General features: G+C 41.9%; 2 protein-coding genes across 3 annotated transcripts in view; both read left to right on the top strand.

Moving 5' to 3' along the window:
* Window positions 1-5,943, top strand: part of LOC148113434 (uncharacterized) — a 55,544-nt gene extending 49,601 nt beyond the window's left edge. The window contains exon 3 of one of the 2 annotated variants that reach the window (XM_087871304.1): window positions 3,764-5,943. The gene's annotated coding sequence lies outside the window, so the exon portion shown is untranslated. Of the gene's footprint in view, window positions 1-3,566 lie in introns of both variants that reach the window. The other variant, XM_087871303.1, reaches the window with a different exon arrangement.
* The window catches only part of LOC148113433 (uncharacterized), a 121,361-nt gene that overhangs the window by 8,213 nt on the left and 88,358 nt on the right, over window positions 1-24,790 (top strand). The window lies entirely within an intron of this gene.

The following is a 24,790-nucleotide window of genomic DNA, read 5'->3' as shown; positions in this document are numbered from 1 at the left end:
AAAACTATGGGTTAGAAATGTAAAATTTACGCAAGTGAGCCAGGCTAAGATTCGATATTGGGATAAAACTCAAATATTAGAAATCCAAATCTTTGGTCAAGACAGAAGTGCCTCTCCCGTGCCAAGGTGCTGAGATGACAAACGGTATTTGACGTAGGTACAGAATTGTAAAAGGGCAAACTGACCCTAAACAGATACATTCTGTTGTTTAATGTTTATTGCATCCCAAATGTCATGCATATCCCTGGATAAGGGGTGTTGCTTCCTTATTGCCCTTGAGGCGTCTCCTAGCCTCTTATCTCCTTTTGTTATGTCTTGAGCTCCGGAGCTGAAAACCTGAGCCTGTGGGAACAGGGCTGTTATGTCTTTCCTAGAGATAGATTAAAGGGTAGCTTCTACGTGTGAAATGCATCACTCTCTGTAATACTTTTGCCTTTAAACTGTATAAATACATGGCCAGAAGAAGCCATCGGCGTTCAGACCTTTTGGACTGTTTGAACCTTGCGCAATAAACTCTTTCCTGCATTGAAGAGCTTGCCCAGTCCGTTATTTTGTCTACAACAGCTGGCGACGCCGCCGGGACTAGGTGCAAGGCGATATTTCGCTGAGGACCGTTTCGACCCCTCGAGACCATCGGGAGGTCGCTCCTGAACATTCTCCAGGCGCCGCGGAGATACGTCTCCGGGAGACAGCAGCGATACCCCCATGGCCCCGACGGTGCTCTGATCGAGTCCAAGAACCCTGCGGTGCAGGAAAGGTGGTCTGAACAAATTCCTGGCCAGGAATCTACGGAGTGGGAGCGTTTTAAGTAAGTATATTGTAAAAGAATTGTACCTGCTTCATTTGAAAGCAGAAGGAGGGAATTGATCACTCCCTCGGACTCGGGGTAGGCTACCCTAATGAAGTCCATGTCAGGTTGTGTGGGTGGTTAAGCCGTCGCATTTCTCATTAGTGGCTGTGAGTTTCCGGGGCTATGAGTCGACGGCAGTGTGGTAGAAGGGATGGGGTTCAGAGCGTGCCAAATACTCCGTTGGCATGCATGTTAAAAGGTTTTGACAAGTATTTTAGCAACCCTTCCTATCCGAAAGGATCAAAGGATCAATTAAAATTCTTATGTAAACATGTGTGGCCACAAAGGGAGATGGGCTGACCCCCTCCCCCTCAGGGATGGTTAGGGGAAGAAACAGTGAATAAGTTGTGGGGAGTGATGGTAGTGAATCAGGATAAATATCCTGATCAATTTCAATATATTGATCAATGGGTGAGAGCCCTGTCGAAAAAAGCTGAGGATTTATTGCAATGTAGGGCTGAAACAGTCGGGTTATGTGTATCTGAGCAGGCAGGAAAAGTAAGGGGCTGCTGGAGGGAGCGGAGGAGGAAATCAGAGGCGTATGAGTGATCCTGGCGTGAAGTCAAAAGTCAAGGGGAGTCATTCGCCTAGAGGTAGCAGTCAGAGTGAGGGAGAGGGGGATGATGATGATGAGGATTTGGAGGCTGTGGGGGCTGTAGGTGGAGAAGAAAGAGCAGGAGGCACGGATGAATAAAAAGGCTGATTTGTTGGCAGGAGCACTGCGAAGTGGGATGCAAGGGGGTTTTTCTCCCCCCCTTCCTTTGGAGGGGAGAAAGAGGAAAAGAGATGCTTTTAAAACTTTTTTTCTCCTTTCTGGTGTTTGTTTTGTTTTTTAAACAAAATAGGCTGTACACCGCCCTGAGTCCTTCGGGAGAAGGGTGGGATAGAAATAAAATTATTTGGGAAAAGGAATTACTTGGGAAAAGGAATGCCCAAGACAGATGGTGAGAAGTAGAGGGATGAGGAGAGCGGATTTTGGGTCAGGGATGCGTGGGCAGTTTGCAGGGAGAAGGGGAGAACGAGGACAGAGGAGAGGTTTGAGTATAAATTCAGGTTGGGGTTTTGATTGAGGATTTGGAGAGGGCGCAGGGCAGCAGAAAGCGGAAAGTATTGGATTGGCAGACATGACTTGGTCAGATTGAGGGGGACCAGGCTTGGAAGAACCCCCGCCTGAGCCATTAGTTACAATGAAAATAGGGGGTCAGTACAGAACGTTTTTGGTAAATATGGGAGCAGGAAGATTAGTTGTAAATAAGCAGATTGCAGCCCCCCGGATCCCATAAAATCCAGGTTCAGGGGGTATCAGGACAGATTATGGGGCGGCAGGTCTTGAAATCAGAGGTGTGTGATTTTAAGGAAGCTGGAATCCAGCATGAATTTTTGTACATTCCTGAGTGCCCTATTCCATTGCTAGGCAGGGATATGCTGAGCAAATTAGGGGCAACAATTTCTTTTGATGAAGATAGTCAGAGAATGACCATAAGGCATTCTCCGGAGGAGATTTGGAGGTTGTTTGATGTGCGCTGAGGATAACCTGCCGGGTTTTGCAGCTCGTCACCCTCCAGTGGGGGTGGAACTAAAACCTGGAGTGGAGTCTGTGAGTATAAGGCAGCGTCCCGTTTCTTGGGAAGCTATTTGTGCTATTTATGAAAGCATTCAGAGATTTGGAGGCGGGGTTTTTGGTGCCTATTTAGTCCTCCTGGAATACTCCAATTATCCCAATTAAACAGTTAGATGGGTCTTACAGCCCGGGGCACGGTAACTTTACACCCGGCCGTCTTGAATCCATATACCCTGTTAAGTTTAATTCCACCCCGGGCTGAGTGGTTTTCTGTTATTGATTTAAGGGATGCATTCTTTACAATTCCCATTCACCCCGTAAGCCAGCCACTGTTTGCATTTTGAGTGGGAGAATCCTTATACAGGAATGAAAATGCAATATACTGGGACTCGGCTGTCTCGGGGATTTGAGACCTCCCCCACATTGTTTGGAATAGCGGTAGCTAGAGACTTACAGTATTATGTGCCTCAACAACCAGGAGACACAATACTGTAATATGTTGATGATGTTTGGATCAACAGGACTGACAGAGGATTTATGATGGGATAATACTAAGATGAATGCACGATGATGTTAGATTTGTTACTAGAGTGTGGTTATTGGGTATTAAGAAAGAAAGCTCAGGCAATTAGGAGTGAGAATCCACAGGTGTGTCTGGTGGTGTCTAACCGATTAAATCCGGCAACTTTGTTGCCTACGGAGTCTGTTTCTGAGCATGATTGTTTACAGGTATTGGAGGTTTATTCCACCCGACCATGTAAAAAAAAAAAAAAAAAGGTAAAATAAAGTAAATATGTATGTTAGGTGGCCTGATTTAGGTCGTAAAGGGGGGGGTTTGGAATATGGAGATGGTACAAGAACTTAATAAGCAAATTGAGAGATTCCAACAATATGTGATGGAATAAGTACCCCCTAGATTAGTAACTTAATGTCACTCATTTGAATCTGGGGACCAAGTGGAAGATGGAAGGGATCTTTTATTGGTATTATGACTTCTCCACTTGCTATTAAGATTGCAGAATCAAAATCATGGATCCATCGGACATGAATCAAGGCAGCAGCTGACACCGGCTGAAAAGTGTCCGTGGACAAACAACATCCAACAAAACTGACATTTGAATGTGCTTAAAGAAGGCTTTTGTATTCTATATATAGGTTACCTTGATGTATATCTGCTGATGTAACCCACTGTAAGCTACAAAGAGGATGGAGCACCTGCTCTCTTGAATTGGTCCGGAACTTGGATCCTGACAAGAGATTGAAGATCATTGCGGATCCATGTGGGAGGAAAATTGGGTGTGGGCACTTTGAGTAATTGGGGTAGTAACTTTATTGATTATTGTGTTTTACAGATATAAGCAATGGTTTTGTGGACAACCAGGGCCCATTTGATTTCTCAGTCGTTCCGATTCCTAATATTTCCCCAACCGGCTGCGGAGTGTGACCCTCTTACAGATGAAAGAAGTCTCTGCTTAGGACACCCTGGAAGCTGCCTTTTGATGCAAAAGAACAGAAAAGAGACTTTTCTTTAAATGTGTTGGTTTTGTAATTGTGCGTGTGAGTGTTGTTGTTGCACTCACTGTATTGATTGTGTTTTATGTATAAGCTGTAAAGTAGAGTGGGACGTGAAAATTATAGAGGAGGTGCTAGTACATTATTTGGTAATAAATACTGAAGAAGTCCCCTTGTAATATTATTTGAAATGGAAAAGCTGAAAATACCTGAGATTCCTAGTCATGTAACAAATACCTTTGTCAAATTGGCAGAAGACATAGCCCACATTCTGAATGTATCGAATTGTTTTGTTTGTGGAGGAACTAACATGGGAGAAAAATGGCCATGGGAAGCTCAAGGAATTAAATTATTCCAAAATATTGGATATGGATCAGAAAGGTAACCTGTCATATAATAAGGGTAAGGATGGAGACTGGACCTTAACTACTAGTTTGGTAGGGAATGTTTGTTTTCAGAGGTAAATTGTGCCAGGCTGTTATCAGGTAGGAAACCTCATATGTACCGGAAAATGGGAAAGTAAGGTATAGTGGTCAGGAGGTAATGCCACAGAGGGAACTAATAAAAGGGCCCTGTTTAAGGTAAACGGGTTATCTTTTTTTAAAGGGTCCTGATAATCCGGCCCTTGAATGGCTGGCTCCTGATGGGCTATACTGGATATGTGGTAAAATGGCATATGGGGTTCTACCGAAATCTTGGTGTGGAGCTTGTGTCCTGGGAATGATTGGACCAGGATTCTTTTTGCTTCCCCTTAAAACTCGACAGGTTTTAGGTGTCCCGGTATATGATGAGGTGGGAGACTTAAGACAAAGAAGACATGTAGATACATCTGCAATAGGAAAAGTTAGGGTTGGAGGTAACCAACGTAGTTGGGGAAGTGAAGAATGGCCTGCAGAGCGAATTATTGAGGTTTATGGACCAGCTACATGGGCGGAAGACAGCATGTATGGCTATCGGACCCCTATATACATTCTGAACCGTTTAATTCATCTGCAAGCGGTGGTTGAAATCATCACCAACGAAACTGTAAAAGGTCTTACTCAATTAGCTAGGGAGAGTGTCAAATCAAGGACATATCTTATGCAGAATAGATTAGCCTTAGATTATTTGTTAGCCAAGGAAGGAGGGGTATGTGGAAAGTTTAATTTGACTAGCTGCTGTATAGAAGTTGATGAAAGCGGAAAAAGTTATTAAGGAAATAACAGACAAGATGGTTAAAATAGCTCATGTGCCAGTCCAGACTTGGAAAGGTCTTAATTTACAGGACATGTTTTCAGGATGGTGGCCAAGGTTACCTGGCCTGCAGGCCATTTTTGGCCTGGTGGGATTAATAGCTGCGGAGTGTATTTTTCTCCCATGTATTTTACCTCTGTTTGTTAAAACTATCTCTAAAAGTCTATCCTTGCTGGTGGAACGTAGGACAACTGCTCAGGTGATGGCTATGTGGGATTACAAACGGCTCCAGCAGGAAGAGGACCTATGGTGTGACTCGTCTGGATAAACAGATGAGTCACAAAGGGGGGTATGAGCCAGGCTAAGATTCGATATTGGGATAAAACTCAAATATTAGAAATCCAAATCTTTGGTCAAGACAGAAGTGCCTCTCCCGTGCCAAGGTGCTGAGATGACAAACGGTATTTGACGTAGGTACAGAATTGTAAAAGGGCAAACTGACCCTAAACAGATACATTCTGTTGTTTAATGTTTATTGCATCCCAAATGTCATGCATATCCCTGGATAAGGGGTGCTGCTTCCTTATTGCCCTTGAGGCGTCTCCTAGCCTCTTATCTCCTTTTGTTATGTCTTGAGCTCCGGAGCTGAAAACCTGAGCCTGTGGGAACAGGGCTGTTATGTCTTTCCTAGAGATAGATTAAAGGGTAGCTTCTACGTGTGAAATGCATCACTCTCTGTAATACTTTTGCCTTTAAACTGTATAAATACATGGCCAGAAGAAGCCATCGGCGTTCAGACCTTTTGGACTGTTTGAACCTTGCGCAATAAACTCTTTCCTGCATTGAAGAGCTTGCCCAGTCCGTTATTTTGTCTACAACACAAGCACAAAATTTAAGAGAAAAATTTTATAAAATGTTCTATAGATGGCATTTAGATCCTAAAAAGTTGGCTTGTATGTATCCGAATTTGCAATCTAAGTGTTGGAGATGTGATTGTGATGATGCCACTTATTATCATATATGGTGGACTTGTAAAAAAGTTAAAGCATTTTGGATTAAAATATGGTGGATTATCCAAAATATTCTTAAAAAGAAGATAAAGTTTACTCCACAATTGTTTTTGCTGGGTATAATCACAGATTGTACAGTTATAGAGACTAAATTGATTTTAAATTTAATAACTGCAGCTAGACTTTTGGTGGCGCAATATTGGAAGAAGGAAGATTTGCCTACTATTGAAGAATGGACATTAAAAGTAGCGAATTTGGCAGAAATGGCAAAAATTTCAGCATATTTGAAAGATCATTCACAAGAAAGCTATATATCAGAATGGAGAAGATGGATTGATTATATTCAAAACAAATATCGGACTAAAAAGTGTCAAATAGTTTATGAATGAATAGAAAAATTAAGAGTATTTATATTTAGTTAAGTAAAAGGGGGGATAGGAATCCATGGTTAGTTAGCTTAGTTTAGTATATGACTGTTAATTGTTATACCCTGTATTTTGTTCTGGGAAGTTTGGGGGGTGGGGGGTGGGGAGGGTAAGGAAGGGAACAGGGGAATGAGGAAATATTTGTAAAAAAAATTTTTTTGTAAAACTCTTTAATAAAAAAAAGAGAAAAATAAAAGAAAGGATTATGTAGGGATTAATAATTAAATTAACTATGATTATGCTGTGTTTAACAGCCAAAAAACAAAAATGATTATGATGGGTAAGACAGCAAAATAATGAGGATTTTGCGAGGAGTAATAGTAAAAATGAAATGATTATGCTGGATTTAACAACAAAGATAATGATAACATTGCTGGGTTTAACAGTAAATATGAAATGAATAAGTTGGGTTTAATAACAGAAACAAAGATGATAATGTTGAGTTTAATAGTAAAAATAAAATGATCATGTTGGAATTAAATATTTTTTGAATGCTTATAATAACTGTAATGATTTATATTTTTAAAATATATCCATCTAAGTAAAAAGAAAGAGAAAAATGGAATGATATTTGGTTAGGTTTTAAGATTTAAGTAACGGGTTTTGGGGATAATGGCATAGTTAAATAGATAGAATTGAGGGAAATAACTGAGTAAAATATTAAGTTGTGTTAATTGAAAATTAAGATTTGTTAGTGATTTGTATTAATCTGTGACTGGATCAATGCTTCGTTTTGGAAAAGATGTGTTTTATGCTTATGTTTAAAAAAAATAATTTAAAAACTTTTTTTTTTAAAAAAGAGATAATCAAAAAGTCAAAAAGAAAACAATAAGACCAAAACATCTCATCACCAGCAATCAACATCCAAATGAGCTATGGCAGAATTATTAGCAAAGGCATTAGGGACAGAGAAAGAAGAGATGCTGATAAAAATCTATGAGGCTTACAGAATATACACGAACTATGCAAGGAGACACAATCTACCAAAGGAAGTGCATGTAAGATTCTTGAAGAAATCAATGAGGGATGAAGTGCTTAACAAGATGAGAGACAAGTCAATACAGCATAAAGGGAAACAATTGGTGGTCCTAAAACAGGTCCCAAGAAGAGTTAGAGAGTTGCAGAAGCCTAACCACATTGTTGATTAAGTATAACATTAATTTTAGATGGATGACCCAGGAAGGAATATTGGTCACATGGCATGAAAAGAGACATAGAGTGGACTTATTGGATAAAGCGTTGGAGTTTTACAATCAGCATTTTGGCACTGAAGGGGATCTGAAGGAGAGAGAAGCAATAGAAGATAGAGATCAAGGGATGCCAGTTACAGAAGTAAAGAAACTGCAGCAAAAGGAAAGTGAAAAAGAGAAAAGGGATAGAACAGAGAGCAACGGAGCAAGACCCAAACAACCAAGAGAAATAAGAACAACAAGGAGTATAAGACCCAGATACAGATAGAACAATGCAAGAAGATCTTAAGATACTATCATTAAACATTAATGGACTGAATTGACCCATGAAAAGGGGAAAAAAACTTCAATAAATTACAAAGATTGAATCTAGATATAATATCACTACAAGAAGTCCATATAAAAGAACAACACAAACAACTACTGGAATATTCTAAATTGGGGAAACTATTTGTGTCACTATCAAAGCAAATGAGAGGGGAGTGGTGATGTATGTTAAAGAAACCATTCAGGCTAACCTAATATCTAAAGATGAAGAGAGAAGGATCCTGATTGTGGAAGTAACACTAAATCAAAAGAGGGCACTCCTAGTTGCAATCTATGCACCAAATAGTGGACAAGAACAATTTTATAAAAAACTACGTAATATGATATGTTAAATGGAGTGTGATAATCTTTGTCTCCTAGGAGACTTCAATGCAATAATAGACAAAAAAATGGACTATAAAAGTAATAGAATAAGGAAAGGAGTAAGAAGAATTCTACCTAGAATCTTTTTTAAAATGGCAGAAGAACCTTTACACACACACAACACAACAGGCTCACTCACAATGTAAAAGCAGCTGTGCTAGACCCAAAATGGCCCCTGCAACAAGCAGGAACCTCACACAGCCACAAAAAGTCCAAAAAACCAACTTTCACACTTTACACACACACAACACAACACAACACAACACAACTGGCTCACTCACAATGTAAAAGCAGGGGCAAAATGGCCCCTGCAACAAGCAGGCACAAAAAGTCCAAAAAACCAACTTTCACACTTTACACACACACACACAACACAACACAACACAACTGGCTCACCCACAGTGTAAAAGCAGGGGCAAAATGGCCCCTGCAACAAGCAGGAACCTCACACAGCCACAAAAAGTCCAAAAAACCAATTTTCACTCTTTACACTTAGGACCCGGGTACCTTCGAAACTGACTTCTGCCACCAATAGCCTCCCACCAGCCAGTCAGCTCCCACATCGGTACCATCGGCCAAGGTATGTCGGCTGGTGACACCCAGAGGGAGGGCCTTCTCTGTGGGAGCTCCTGCCCTGTGGAATGAACTGCCCCCGGAATTGTGCAAGATCTCTGACCTCCGTGTATTTCGCTGTGCCCTCAAGACCTTGTTGTTCCACCAGGCCAGGCTATCAATGTAAATAATTTTAAATTGGGTGTTTTAAATTTTTGGGTTTTAATTTGGGCTGAAATTATTTAATAATTTTAATTATTTTTTAATTGATGTCTGTATATTTTTGTGTTTTTAATAGGCTGTACACCACCCTGAGTCCTTCAGGAGAAGGGCGGTATAGAAATAAAATTATTATTATTATTATTATTATTGGTTAATCTTTAGTGAGATTCACAGCCTTTGAGGCTGGTTAATAGCTCAGCAGCTCGAGTCCTAACCAAGGACCTAGGAACTGTTGTTGTTATTATTATTATTATTGGTTAATCTTTAGTGAGATTCACAGCCTTTGAGGCTGGTTAATAGCTCAGCAGCTCGAGTCCTAACCAAGGACCTAGGAACTGTTAAGGTATCGTCGGAGGATGTAAGCTGTTCCGAGTAAGGTGGTTTTTTGTAGAGTCAAAATGTTCAAGTCCGGCAATTTTAGAATTTCTAAATAGCGGGGTAGCCCTTTGGGTATTGCTCCAAGGGCTCCAATTACAATCGAGACAACACACGATTTCTTTTTCCACAGTCGCTCAACTTCAATTTGTAAGTCCCGGTACTTGGTGATTTTTTTCTTGCTGCTTATCTTCAATTCGTGCATCACCAGGTATTGCAATGTCAATGAACCATACTTTTTTCTTTTCAACTATTGTTATGTCAGGTGTGTTGTGGACCAAGTGCCTGTCAGTCTGAATCCTAAAGTCCCACAAGATCTTGAGTTTCTCATTCTCTAAAACTTTCTCAATCTGATGTTCCCAGTGGTTTTTGCTGTACTCAAATCCAAACTTCTGGCACAATTTCCAGTGAATGATCTTAGCAACACGGTCATGGCGTTGTAGGTAGTCAGTTTGTGAAATTTTGCTGCACCCACTGATCAGGTGGTCGACTGTCTCATCTTTCTCATTGCATAGGCGGCATTTGCTGTTGGTGGTAACATGTTGAATTTTTGTCTTCATGCAGTTTGTGGCTAGGGCTTGTTCTTGAGCTGCCAAAATAAAGCTTTCTGTTTCTTTTTTCAGTACTCCTGATCTTAACCAGTTCCAAGTTAGTTTCTGGTCAGCTTTGCCTTCAATATTTTTCAAGTATTGGCCATGCAGAGCTTTGTGTTTCCAATTTTCAGCTCGCTGCTCAATTACTTCTTTCTTATATTCTGCTTTTGTTTTAGTTGTCTTTAAAAGGCCTCCTTTATTTACTTCCTTAATCATTGGTTCTTCACTTTTCTGGATGTAATCATTCAAGCTGCATTTTTCTTCTTCCACAGTCTGCTTTACTTGTAGGAGTCCTCGACCACCCTCTGCTCTTGGTAAATATAATCGGTCAACATCACTTTTAGGGTGCAAGGCATGATTCATTGTCATAAGCTTCCTTGTTTTTCTGTCCAAATTGTCTAACTCCATCTGGGTCCAGTCAATTATTCCTGCAGAGTATCTAATCACAGGTATAGCCCAGGTATTTATGGCTTTTATGATGTTTCCTCCACTCAATTTGGACATTAATATCTTACGAATTCGCCGAATGTACTTGGCTGAAGTTAATTCCTTGACTTTATTATGCATTAAGTCAGAGGCTTCTAAAATACCCAAGTACTTGTAGCCTTCTTCTGATTTTACTGCCTTTATCATTTCTTCATTCTCTAGTTCTATTCCATCCTCTTCTATGATCTTGCCTGCTTTGGTTGCTATTGTTGCACATTTGTCAATTCCAAACTGCATACCAATGTCTTGGCTGAATTCTTTTGTGTTTTCAATTAATAAATTCAGTTCAGCTTTTGTTTTACCAAACAGCTTCAAATCATCCATGTACATCAAGTGCGAGATTTTCAGTCCTTTCTTTGCAAGTTCGTATCCACAGTTCATCTTCTTCAAAATGATTGTCAGTGGTAGCATTGAGAGTATAAAAAGTAGAGGTGAAAGGGAATCGCCCTGGAAAATGCCTCGTTTAATTTCAACTTCGCCCAGTTCTTCTTCATTAGCCATAAGTTTTGTTTTCCAGAGGTTCATTGAAGATTCCATGAATTTTTGTATGTTGCTGCTGATGCCTAATATTTCCAGGCATTTCTTGATCCAGCTATGGGGAACTGAATCAAATGCTTTCTTATAGTCTATCCAAGCCATGAACAGGTTGGTTCGTCTTTTCTTTGAGTTCTTTAGGATTAGCTTGTCGATCAGCAATTGATCTTTTGTTCCTCTTGAGTTTTTGCAGCATCCTTTCTGTTCTACAGGAAGCAAGTTATTTCTTTCCAGGTATCCATAGTTTTGGTTTGCAATGATACCAGTAAGAAGCTTGTATGTTGTTGGCAAACAGGTGATTGGCCTATAGTTTCCAGGGTCCTTTCCTTTTTCTTTATCTTTTTGGATCAAAAATGTCCTTCCAGTTGTCATCCATCCATCATTTTCAGGTGTTTTTAGGATCTGGTTCATCTGGGTTGCCAATCTTTTGTGCAGATTTGTTAGTGCCTTTAACCAGAAGCCATGCAGCTCATCCGGTCCAGGTGCACTCCAGTTCTTCACTTTTCTTGACTGTCTTTGCACCATTGCTTTTGTTATTTTTACGTCTTCCATTTTATACACTTTAATAGAGTCCTCAACCTGTTTGATCCATTTTGCATTTCTGTTGTGCTTCTTGTTGTTTTCCCACAAATTCTTCCAGAATTTCAGAGCTTTCTCTTTATCAGGCTTTTCATTTGTTGTTACTCCGTTTCCATTTTCTAAATTCTTATAAAACTGGTGTTGATTTGCTCTGAACTGTGAGTTTTCCTTGAACTGAGTTACTCGGTTTTCATACCTTTTAATCTTTTCAGCGATGGCAACAACCCTCTGCTTCAGCTCTTCAATTACTACTGCAATCTCCTTATTCCTCAGATCGTATCTTGCTTCCAGGCTGCTTTTGACCTGCTTGTTCTTTAGCTGACCTTGCCTTAGGTTCTTCAAGTTGCTCAAATCTCCACGTACTTTTTTGATCTTCAATTCTAACCGAATTTTCCACTTAGGCTTCCCCTTCTTGCCTCTTTGGTTCTTTTGTATTTTCAACCCCAGTTCTTTGGTGGTTATGACAGCTGCTGCATACATCAGTTGGTTTGTTTCGGCTAATGTAGTGGTTTGAATAGTTTGCACAGCCTCATTGACCTTTTTTAGTACATTTCTCAATTCTTTCCGGTTCACTTGGTTCAGCTTTGGCAAACGTGTTCTTTCAGCATCTTTCATTTGGTGCTTTATTTTTCCAGCTAATTGAGCTGGTGTTGTTCTTTGGTGCGTCCTTGTTCTTTATCTTCATCCATTTCAGTATCCTCTTCTTCCCTTTCTTCCTCAATTTGCTTTTGAGTCTGGAAATCATTCTTGATGTTACTCTTCTTTGTTGTTATACTCAGACCATTAATTGCTTTCTCTTCTATTGCTATTAATTCTTCTGTAGTGAAAAATAATTATTATTATTATTATTATTATTATTATTATTATTATTATTATTATTATTATTATTATTATTATTATTATTATTATTATTATTATTATTATTATTATTATTACACACACAAAATTCCACATACAGCTTTGTGAGATTTTGTGTGTTTGTGTAGTTAGAGTAAAACACTACAGAAACACACAAAATCTCAGAAAGCTGCACAAATATTATTTTATTTTATTTTTATTTTTATATAAAAGCAGCTAAATTTAAAACTTCCTAAACTTTAAATGGCTAGGTCTAAAAAAAGAACAACTAAAAAAAACCCCAATTAACTATTTTTTTTTAAACTCCTAAAGGGGAAAAAAAACTTACCCAATTGAAGGGAAAAAGGCAGGGAGGCACGCAGGCAGATAGAGCTGCTCACCGATAAACTTGATTGCAGGCAGGGAGATTCAGTTGCTTGCTGATGCAATGGATTGCAGGGATTACAGCAAACGAAGCAAGGCAGGCGTGCGAAGGTAAGCAAGCTGGAGGCTGGGGGGGGGAAGGGATTTTTGCTATTGGTTCTCCGAACTGCCCGCCGCCATCGCTATCTACTTGCCCGAGCCGGTCCGAACTGGGAGCATTTTACCCCTGGTTCAAGGCAATCTACACAATGCAGAAAGCCAAAGTGATTGTGAATGGTGAGGTGACTGTAAATATTTCAATTCAAAAGGGTACAAGGCAAGGCTGCCCATTATCTCCATTGTTATTTATCTTAACACTGGAAGTACTAACCAGAAACATCAGGCAAGATAAGCAAATCAAAGGAATGGAAATTAAAAGAATAATGTACAAATTACAAGCATTTGCAGACGATTTACTTTTCATCTTAGAGAAACCATTAGAATCAGGCCCAAGAGTCATAGAGAAATTAGAGGAATATGGAGAGGTTACTGGACTAAAATAAATAAGGAAAAAACCAAAATGATAGTTAAAAATCTTACAAATAAACAGAGGGATGAATTAATAAAGAAAATGGATATCCATATAGTGAAAAAAGTGAAATACTTAGGAATCTATCTAACAGTAAGATGCATAACAATCAAAGATGACAACTATACAAAATTAACACATCAAATTAAATTGGATATGGAGAGATGGAAAAGCTTGCAACCTTTCATGATGGGTAGAATAGCCGCAATAAAGATGAACATACTGCTGAAAATACTTTTCTTATTCCAAACAATACCAATAAAACTAGAGAAAAAGTATTTTGAGGAATTGAATAAAACAATGTTGAAATTCATTTGGCAAAGAAAAAAACTGAGAATAAAACTGAAACTATTGCAAGAGTCAAAAGGGAAAGGAGGTTTTGGTTTGCCTGACTGGGAATTGTATTACCAAGCAGCTGCACTCATGTGGGTGAAAAAGTGGATAACCTTGAGGAATAGAAGAATCAATGATGATGATGATGATGATGATGATGATGATGATGATGATGATGATGATAAGAAGAAGAAGAATTAGAATTAGAATAATTAGAATTATTATTGGAGGGTCATGACCTTCAACTAGGGTGGCATGTGTTTGTCTGGTACAGGAGAAATATGGCACATTGATATTTCCAAAGACATTATCTAATAAACACATTGTTATCAGTGTGGGACAAAATCAAACAAAACTGTAGGGAAATACCAGTCTGGCTCTCCACATTAGAAGCAATATATCCTTATAAGAAAAAATGTTTCTTATAAGGATATATTAAATGAGTATGGTGATTTGAAAACCAGATTAAAACTAAAAGACCAAGGGATGGAATTAGAGTGGTGGTCGTACCTGCAGATACAATTGTGTTATGTGAAAGATGTGAAAACATGGGTTTTTTTTATAGAGAACTAACAACATTGGACAAGATATTAATGGGGATGGATGACAAATTGATAAGGATACTATACAATTATTTATTAAATTATAAAATGGAAGAAGAACAAGTTAAAGAGACGGTGATACTATGGGCTAAAAATTTTGGATATAATATAGAATTGGATAAATGGCAAAAGCTTTGGGAGAGAAATCGGAAATTGACAATGGCCACAGCATATAAGCAAATCTCTATAAAATGTTATATTGGTGACATATGCCCCCGGCAAGATTAGCCAAAATGTTTACCAATATGTCCCCAAACTATTGGAAATGTAGACAAATACCTGGCACATATTACCACATGTGGTGGACCTGTATAAAGGCAAGGAAATTTTGGATACAAATGCATATGTGGTTAGAAAAAATGACCAGACACCATATAGAGTTTAAATCAGAATTATTTTTACTAGGTATTATATCAGATGGTTATGATAAAGAGATAATATATCTAATATTACACATCTTGACCACAGCAAGAATTCTGTATGCACAGCAGTGGAAGAGTGAAAACACCCCTTCAGAGGAGGTGACGATAAGGAAGATACTGTGGAAATGGACAGAGTAATGCTAAAAATAAAAGATAAAGGAGATACAGAATACTATGCTACATGGGATAGTTTCTATCAATGGTTACAAATATGAGGTAGAAGTTGGAATGCAAAAGAATCAGGTTAGATGGACATGGAAAGAGACATTATGTATGTATTAGAACGAAGGTATTAGAATGATAGATAAGTTGACATACTAGAATATGATGGTCAGAAATTACTGTACAACACTAGCACTGTTTAAAATAGTATATATGTTATTTTGTTTTTACCGTTGTTTCATGGCAAGTGGAACACCAGGACAATTATACTGTATTCAATATATTTATATGTAAACAATAAAAATATATTTATATAACATCCACATGAGCAGGGATAAGCACCAAGTCTAACATTAGACAAACAATCAAGAAGCAAACAATATCCCAATTAAGAAACTGCCAAACAAGCTAACAATAAAAAACAGCCCAATCAAAGAACCACCAAGACCACTCCTACCAACTTTGATAGGACAAGCCAGTAGTATATAAACTGAGAGCAAACGTTACTCCCTACTAATACTCATGGTGTTACCTAACAATCAAGTCAGATAGTACCAAGGATCCCAGAGTATTGTAAGATGGAAAGACATATAAATCTTATAAATTAATATTATCTTGGATCATTGGCTATTAGCCATAGGAATTATCTACAATGATTACTAGAACCTATATGATATATGTTCCTCTAAAAGCATTTCTTATGTGTGCAAAATATGGTACAAGGTACCACAAATAGGCTAACTTGGAGAATGTTTCCAATATCCAGGTCTCATGACCCTAGAGGGAATGAAATTTGAGAAAGGTGCAGTTACTTCAGTACTACTAGCTGCTGCTGCATGGCTGGGCTGCATGGCTGGACTGCAGTCACATGATATTCATTGGTAATGTTCATGACAGATTTCCAGCCAATCTCATAATACTTCACTGTCTCCCCCACCTAGCAGCCAGGAATTGACTCATCATGAGGCTCTTACGAAAGCCACAACTTAAAATAAATGAAGAAAAGCCTGGATATTTATGTTGCTTATCTACCCCTTCTATTGGCACACAAACATGCACATGTATCTATTGTCAGAGTTCTGAGTAATGCATCCGCTCTAAGCAGAATTCCAAGACAGGTATATTCCTCAAAGAACATGTTTATTGGACACATCATATTGGCACAGATAGTGAAAACCAACTCTAAATGTTCCCACGGTTTTTCCCTAATTAAAATAGCAAATGTTCCCTCCCCAGATGTCACTGGTCACATTGTCCAATGAAGGCAGCTGGGAGGCTGCTTGGTCACTTCTCTGCTGTCTGCTGGGATGATCTTGGTTCCAACAGGAAAACTTTTTGTTTTGACGGGTAGCTGGTCTATCTGCTTTCACCCTCCCTTCCCCCTTCAAAGTTCATGACAACTATGAGGCAGGAGAAAAATGGCTTCAGCCAGATCAGCTTCAGAGTTGACAATTGGACCTTCCCCCTTAACTAGAGAGAAGTTCCTGGAAAATACAAAAATAGAAAATACATTAGCTTTGTATCATCCCCCCCCTCCCCCCCGGAGGTCCCTTGGGCTTTTGGGATATTTTTCGTGGAATTTCTTAACTAACCTATCAGCTTTTACATCCCAACTTTTGACCCAAGTGGCTTCAGACAATGGATATCCCTTCTACTGTACTAGGTATTGTAGTCTCCCTGTCAGGCGTGCCTCCGTTCAAAACTCAAGAAAGAAAAACCCCAACTCCATGTTTGTAGAGAAAGGTACTTTTACTGAGTATGAACTGAATGCAACAAAAGAAAAGAAAAGTCTGAGGCAATAGGCGTGAAAATTACATATTGAAAGCATCCCCAAATCCCTCCCCCCAAGGACCCAAGTTGAGTATCCAATCCACATCTCCCCAAGGTGTCATGTGGGGTATTTCTTCAGATGGCCCCATCTATCTGGTATGACGGAACGTTTGACCTTGACAGCTATCAGCTCTCTCTGCAGCTGCTATGAAGACAGTGAGAATTTTCCTCCCTTTTTCGAGACATCTCCACCAGCTCACTTCCCCCCTCCCAAATACCTGCAATGCCTCCCCCCTCCCATTACAATGGCAGCTGAAAGCAAGCAAACATCAAAGAGGCTGACATTCAGCCCTCCTGCAGAAGAGAAGTTAGTCCTAAAAAAGAAAACAAATTAAAATAGACAGAGTAGATATTCCCCAATTGATTAAAAACCAAGACATACATATAAAACCTACATATAATAAATATAAAACCCTATATTTAAGGCTTATCAGGGTATTTACTGTGAAATAACTGTAAAAGTTTTGGAGCTCTGACGTCCCGCTCATTCACCCATTCAGACTGAGAAGAAGGGAAATGTTTCCAAGCCACCAAGTACTGTACTCTACCTCTATATTTTCTAGAATAAAGGATCTCTTTGACCTCAAAATGTTGTTCTCCTTCAACGAGAAGGGGAACCAGAGGGGGTGGGGGTTTGGTCCAGACAAATTGAGGAGGTATGTACAGGTTTCAGCAAACTAACATGGAACACTGGGTGGATTCTCCGGAGAGTTTTTGGTAGCTCTAACTGGACCGTGACCGGGTTTATGATTAGTACAATGGGAAAAGGACCTACATATTTAGGTCCGAGTTTTTTCGACTTTTGAGTAGTTTGTAAGTACTTAGTGGAGAGGAAAACCCTATCACCCAAGGATGGTATTTGAGGTTTTTCCTGTGGAAATTCACAAAGTCCTGACCTGACACCACGTTGAATGATGTAAACACAGTAGTACTGGGTTTACACCATTCAAGGTGGTGTCAGGTCAGGAAAAACCTCAAATACCATCCTTGTAGACTGGATCGAACAGCTTCAGGTTATCTGGCCTGTAACTCATAAGGTGTTAGATGAGGCTCACAGAGCCCTTAAGAAACTGGCTGATAAGAAATGGGCTATGCCAAAGGCTTACCAAGTGGGTGATAGGGTTTTCCTCTCCATTAAGTACTTACAAACTACCCAAAAGTCAAAAAAAACCTTGGACCTAAATATGTAGGTTCTTTTCCCATTGTACAAATTGTAAACTCAGGGCTTAGCCATTGGGCGGAGCCTAGCAACCTCAGAAACTCCCTCCAGAAGTGGGAGGTGAACTGAACTTCTCTATCAGAAGTTATTCATTCTGGAACACCATGTAACCTATAGACATGTTGAATGAACAGTTTAGCCAACATCTTTGCTGAGGGAATCTTGGAACAGGGTACAAAGTGCACCTGTTTGGAGAACAAGTCCGTAATCACCCAAATGACTGTATTTCCATTACTTTCAGGTAGTTCAACAATAAAATCCATGGATATCTCTTTCTAAGGAGCCCCAGGTCTGGCCACGTTCTGGAATAACCCAGGCAGCTTCCCAGGTGGCCTCTTTGCCAAAGCACATACAGGGCAGTTAGTGACCTATGCCTCTATGTCCTTCTTTAGGGAGGGCCACCAGAATTGTCGTTTAACTAAATATAAGTGTTGTGGCCTGTAGGTGGCCTGTGCAGCAGTAAGAATAGTAAGGTCTTCACGAACTCAAAATGCCCAGCAACTTTTGCATCATGGGATTGTTGTAACACTGCCCCCCCTCAGACTGGCAGGGACATACAACTTGGCCCCCACCCATGCGAGACCATCACAAACAGTATACTCATTGCCGTGGGAGATGAACCAATCATCAGTTTTTAGTGCTTCCCTTAACTGCTCAGTTAAACCGGTGGGTAGGTCCAGTTCTCCTCTCTCCTGGGCTCTGGTGACAACAGGGGTCACCAGCTGCTTCAAAGGGATAACTGGGTGGATCACCTCTGGACATGCACTATTGTATTGAGGCAATCTCGAAAGGACATCTGCCATAAAGTCCTTTCCTCCAGGGAGGTAGCACAGAGAGAAATTGAAGCAATTAAAATGTTGTGCCCACTGGACTTGTTTGGGTGACAACTTCTGAGGGGTTTTTAGGGCTTCTAAGTTATTTTGTTCTGTCGACACCTCAAAGGGGTGTTTTGCCCCTTTGAGGAAGTGCCTCCATGTTAACAAGGCCCAACGGACAGCTAAAGCCTCCTTCTCCCAAATTGCTCATCTCAGTTCGGTCTCAGACAATTTACGGGAGATGCAGGTGCAGGGTTGTAAAGATCCATCAGCATTGGCTTGAAGTAACACTGCCCCGAAGGCCACATCACTTGCATTGGCCTGGACGAAAGGGGCTTCCATGTCGGGGGTTTTTAGGACAGGCTCGGCAGCAAACAGTCCCTTCAGTTTCTCAAAAGCAGCCTGACATTCTATGGTCCACTCGAGTGGCCTACTAGGTTTTGGCTTGGCCTCCCCCTTTGTTTTCGGGAGGTTGGTAATGGATAATGCAATTTGTGCAAATGAGGGGATAAACTGTTGAAAAAAGTTAGGAAACCACAAGAAACTTTGTAGCTGCTTGCGGGTGCATGGGGGTGCCCATTCCAGGACCGCCCGGACTTTCTCCGGATCCATTTCTATTGCCTCATGTGATATGCGGTACCTCAAATAGTCAATCTTACTCTGATGGAGTTAACATGTTGACAATTTAGCATACAATTCAGCTGCTCTGAGTTTTTTCAGAACTGACCGCACCAGTTTCACATGTTCATCCATGGTCTCCATTGCCAAGGCCACTCCATTGCAGCCTCTCCTCCGACAGGGATCCTGAGTAGCTCCATGGTTCTCCGAGGAGCTCAGGGAGATGAAGCATTGGAAGAGACACCTAGAGAGCTGTTGGAGATCTTCCCGTTCCGAATCTGATCGAACACAGTTAAGAACCTACATTAGGTCTTACCTTGTGGTGATGGAAGCAGCAAAACGTAATTATTTCGCTGCTCTCATTGCAGAGAATTGCCCAGCAGCCTTGTTCTGAGTGACCTGCTCCCTCCTTAATCAGGGAGCAAGGGAGGACCCATTGCAGGGCACTGCTGAGGATTTTGTTCAATTCCTGCAAGACAAATCGCTCAGATCCAGATGGGTTTAGTCTCTAACTGGGCAGGGTCTGACGAGGAGATGGGAGCAAGTCTTGGAGGTAACATCTGGGTTGACTTTGACCTTGTATTCTCGGATGAAGTGGACAGGATTGTGGGTAGATTGAGTGCCACAAAGTGTTTGTTGGACCCGTGTCCCTCCTGGCTTGTTGCGGCAACCAGGGAGGTGACTGGAGACTGGATCCAGGTGATTGTTAATGCTTCATTGAGGGATGGAGTCTTCCCCGCCATCCTTAAGGAGGTGATGGTTCGACCCCTCCTCAAGAAGCCTGGCCTGGATCTGGCCTCTTGAAACAACTTTCGTCCTGTCTCCAATCTTCGCTTTACAGTGAAGGTTGTTGAGTCTGTTGTGGCATGTCAACTTCCACAATTTCTGGAGGAACTGGACTATCTAGACCCCTACCAATCGGGCTTCAGGCGCAGACACAGCATGGAAACGGCATTGGTCGCCCTGGTGAATGATCTCTGGTGGGCCCAGGACAGGGGTTATTCCTCTGCTCTGGTCCTACTTGACCTCTCAGTGGCTTTGATACCATCGACCACGGTATCTTACTGCGACGACTCGAGGGGTTGGGAGTGGGGGGCACTGTCTTACAGTGGTTCTCCTCCTACCTCACGGGCTGTATGCAGTTTGTCTGGGCAAGGGGGTAGAGATCCTCCTCAAGCTCCTTACTTGTGGGGTTCCTCAGGGTTTGGTTCTCTCCCCTCTTTAACATCTATATGAAGCTGCTGGATGAAATCATTTGGAGTTTCAGATGAGTTACCATCAATATGCTGATGATACTCAGCTTTACATCTCCACCCCGGACCAATCCAGGGATGCCCTTTCCGTGATGTCTAAGTGCCTGGAGGCGGTGGGGGTTTGGATGGGCAGGAACAGGCTCAGACTCAACCCCTCCAAGACGGAGTGGCTGTGGATGCTGGCATCCCAGGATCTAGTGGCCCCATCACTTTTGATGGGAGGGGAGTTGTTGACTCCCTCTGATAGGGTTCGCAACCTTGGTGTCCTCCTGGATTCGCGGCTGTCCTTAGTGGATCATCTGATGGCCATGTCCAGGGGAGCTTTTGCACAGGTTCGCCTGATGCGCCAGTTGCGACCCTTCCTAGATAGGGATGCCCTCCGTACAGTCACTCATGCTCTTGTTATCTCTCCTTTGGACTACTGCAACGCTCTCTACATGGGGCTGCCCTTGGGGTGTACCCGGAGGCTCCAACTGGTCCAGAATGCGGCCGCACGGATTGTTATAGGAGCTTCCTGTTACTCCCGGGTAACAACTCTCCTGCGCGAGCTGCACTGGTTGCCGGTGGTCCTTCGGGTCCACTTCAAAGTGCTGGTACTTACCTATAAAGCCCTTCATGGCATGGGCCTGGGGTACTTGCAGGAGCACCTCCTACCGGCCTCCCACCGCCCAGTGCGCTCACATAGGACTGCCCTCCTCCGGGTGCCATCTGCCAGACAATGTTGGCTGACAGCACCCAGGATGAGGGCATTCTCTGTGGCCGCACCGACCCTCTGGAATGAATTACCCACTGGGCTCCGGACAGCCCCTGACCTCCGTTCTTTCCGCAAAGACCTGAAGACATAGCTTTTTAATCAAATTGTCTGATCTGTTGGGAGTTTTTAATTAATTGTGGGATTTTAATTGTATTTGTTTTAACTTTATTTATTGTTATTGTTATTGTTTTTACTCTATGTGATGGTTGTGAGCCACCCCGAGTCCTCCGGGAGAAGGGTGGCATATAAATTTTAATAAATAAATAAATAAATAAATAAATAAATAAATAAATAAATAAATAAATAAGTCATCTAGGTAGACCTGGACCCCCTTGTAAAGATGCTCATGTAATACCTCATTAATCAATTGCATGAACACTGCCAGGGGCCCTTGTAGCCCAAAAGGGAGCACCCTAAACTGGAAGCAACCCAGGGGGCAATTGAAGGCAGTTTTCCATTCATCCCCTTCCTTAATTCGAATTCTGTAGTAAGCCTCTCTCAAATCCAGTTTAGTGAAAATCTTCCCCTTAGCCTGGTGAGCTAACATGTCTTTCATAAGGGGCAGTAGGTAAACATTTTCTATGCAAATGGTGTTCAGGTTCTTGTAATCCACACATAATCAAAGAGAGCCATCTTTTTTCTCCTGAAACAAAACTCGGCTGGACACCTGTGGCCTCGCTTGTTGGATGAAGCCCTGTTTTAAGTATTTATCAATAAAGTTCCGCAGCTCCTCTAGCTCGCAAAGGGTCATAGAGTAGATCTTTGGTTTAGGGAGCTTCACCCCTGGGAGGATCTCTATGCCACAGTCAGTGGGCCGATGGGGTGGGATCACATCTGACACCTTCTCGCTGAAAGTCTCCCTGATGTCCCAATATTCCTTAGGGATTTTTTCCTCCCCAGCAATTCATTCGCTCACCACCGCTGCCAACTCCTTCACAGCTTTGGCCATGCAAAAAGGTTTGCCCCCTTCTTTCTCTGGCTGGGTGGAGTGGATGCGTAACCATCCCTTCCACCAGTTCACCTGGGGGTTCCATTTTTGAAGCCAAGGCAGTCCAAGCAAGAGGGGTCGTTCCATACCAGGGGCTATGATAAAACTCAAGATCTCTTGGTGGTCCCCCATCCACATCTCAACAGGTTTGGTCACAAAGTGGGCTGCCCCCCCCCAGCTACTGACCCATCCAACTGGCAGAACGCAATGGGCACTTTCATTGTTTTTAGTCTCAATCCCATTTTTTCCACTACCTCTGGGCTGATGACACACCTAGTACATCCAGAGTCTAAGAGGGCTAGCATTTTCCCCTGGGCACCGGATGATGGCACCCTTAGTTCTACTGGGATGGTCATGGGGGCCCCATGCTGACTTACCAGGGGGTCATCGTCGGTGTTGGTGTTGGTTTTGCTGTCGGAGCTCCCAACTCCCCCAGGCCTGGGGAAATGAACTCAATGACTTCAACCCCCTTCAGGGCCGTCTCACGGTTCTTTGCTGGAAGCTTGACAGCTTTCTTCCCAACAGCAGGAATCAGCTTGGAGCCGAGTTTGGAGAAACAATCATCAGCCCGGTGCCCCTCATTCCCACATCAGAAGCACACTGTGGACTTAGGCTTTGAGGCTGACGCCCCCCTTTGGACACTCTGGGGCCTTCTTTCTGTGGAGCAGAAGGCTTGTTCCAAACTCAGCCCCCATGGAAGCGATCTCTAACCAGGTCAATTTCCACGTCAGCTGCCAGCACATACCAGCATTGCAGGTCTCAAGGGGCCCCTTGGGAGCAGCAATCCTTGTAGATGTCCTCGTTAAGGCCATCCTTATAACATTCTATCAGGGCTTCCTGGGACCACCCCCTCATGTGGCACACCAGCTCGCAAAACTCCTGGGTGTATTCAGCCACTGATCTCCACCCCTGATTTATAGACTTCATCTTAATTCTGGCCTACCACTCAGCTAGGGGGTCCTCAAAGCGCACTCGGAGGGCTGCCATAAACTGGTCATAATTCCTCAGCAGGGGAGAATTCTCATTATGGAGGCCTACCAACCAATCAGCAGCCATCCCCTCCAGGGCCATAGTGATGCATCTCACATGGGCAGCTTCTGATGGGAAATCCTCTCCATACTCCTCCATGTGATTCCACACTTTGGTTAGGAAGAATCACAAAGCCTTGGGATCTCCTCCGTATTTTACTGTAAGTGAAGGAACCTTTGGAATTTGACACCTCTGGGTCCCTGTCCTCCTCAAGCTGCGGGCTGCAGCTGCAGCTTGAGCTCTAGTAGCTGCTATCTCTCTGGCCAAACTCTAGAAATCTCTTCTGTGCCTGCTGAAGCCTCTGCCCCCCCCCCAGGTGTTCAGTCTCCCTCCATGCTGGCAATGCATATCTTTGGCAGGCTTTACAACTTTCAAAAGCTCTCTGCAGCTGTTATGAAGTCAGTGAGAATTGTCCTCCCTTTTTCAAGACATCTCCACCAGCTCACTTCCCCTCCCTCTGAAATACCTGCAATACCTCCCCCTCCCGTTACAATAGTAGCTGAAAGCAAGCAAGCATCATAGAGGCTGACATTCCCCTTATATAGTTGGATTCTAGTATTCTTTTTACTTCCTAATGTGTCTCCTCTTTTACTACAGTTGATTTTGCAGCTGCCAGGTCTACTGGTCTCATTTGAGACCTTATTACTGGCTTTAACAGGCTGCTGTGAAAAACCAGATGCACTTTCCCCACGGGGCGGGGGAGTTTCAGTTCTACTGTGACAGGGTTAATGATTTTCACAAAAGGTGCTATAAACTTTGGCCCTAGACTTTTACAAGGGAGCTTTAATCTTAGGTACTTGGTGGAAAGATAGACATTGTCGCCTATTCGGAAGGGCATCTGGAGGGAACAATGTTTATTGGCTTGCACTTTTTGCATTTTCACAGTTTCTTGAAGGCTCATTTAGTGTTTTCCCATGCAGTTCTCAATGACTCCCACCCATTTGGTTAAATTCATAGAGGAGGGTGGCTCCCTAGGGAGTTCAGGCATGGGGACGAATTCCATGCTGGTTGTGATTTTGAAGGGGGTTAAACCAGTGCTACTGTGCATGGTATTGTTATATGCTACCTCAGCAAAAGGTAGCAAGTCTGCCCAATTAGTTTGTTGGTAATTGACATAGCACCTTAACTATTGTTCTATCAGCAGCAGCATTAGTTCATTATGCCACCCCATTAATACTTGGATGAAAAGCCGAGCTAAGACACTGTGAAGACCCAATGAACCTA

The sequence above is a fragment of the Pantherophis guttatus genome, chromosome 5 (genome assembly GCF_059756535.1).
Source record: "Pantherophis guttatus breed Tessera chromosome 5, ASM5975653v1, whole genome shotgun sequence".
NCBI classification, from domain to species: Eukaryota; Metazoa; Chordata; class Lepidosauria; order Squamata; family Colubridae; genus Pantherophis; species Pantherophis guttatus.
This window is presented reverse-complemented; position numbering and strand designations above follow the sequence as displayed.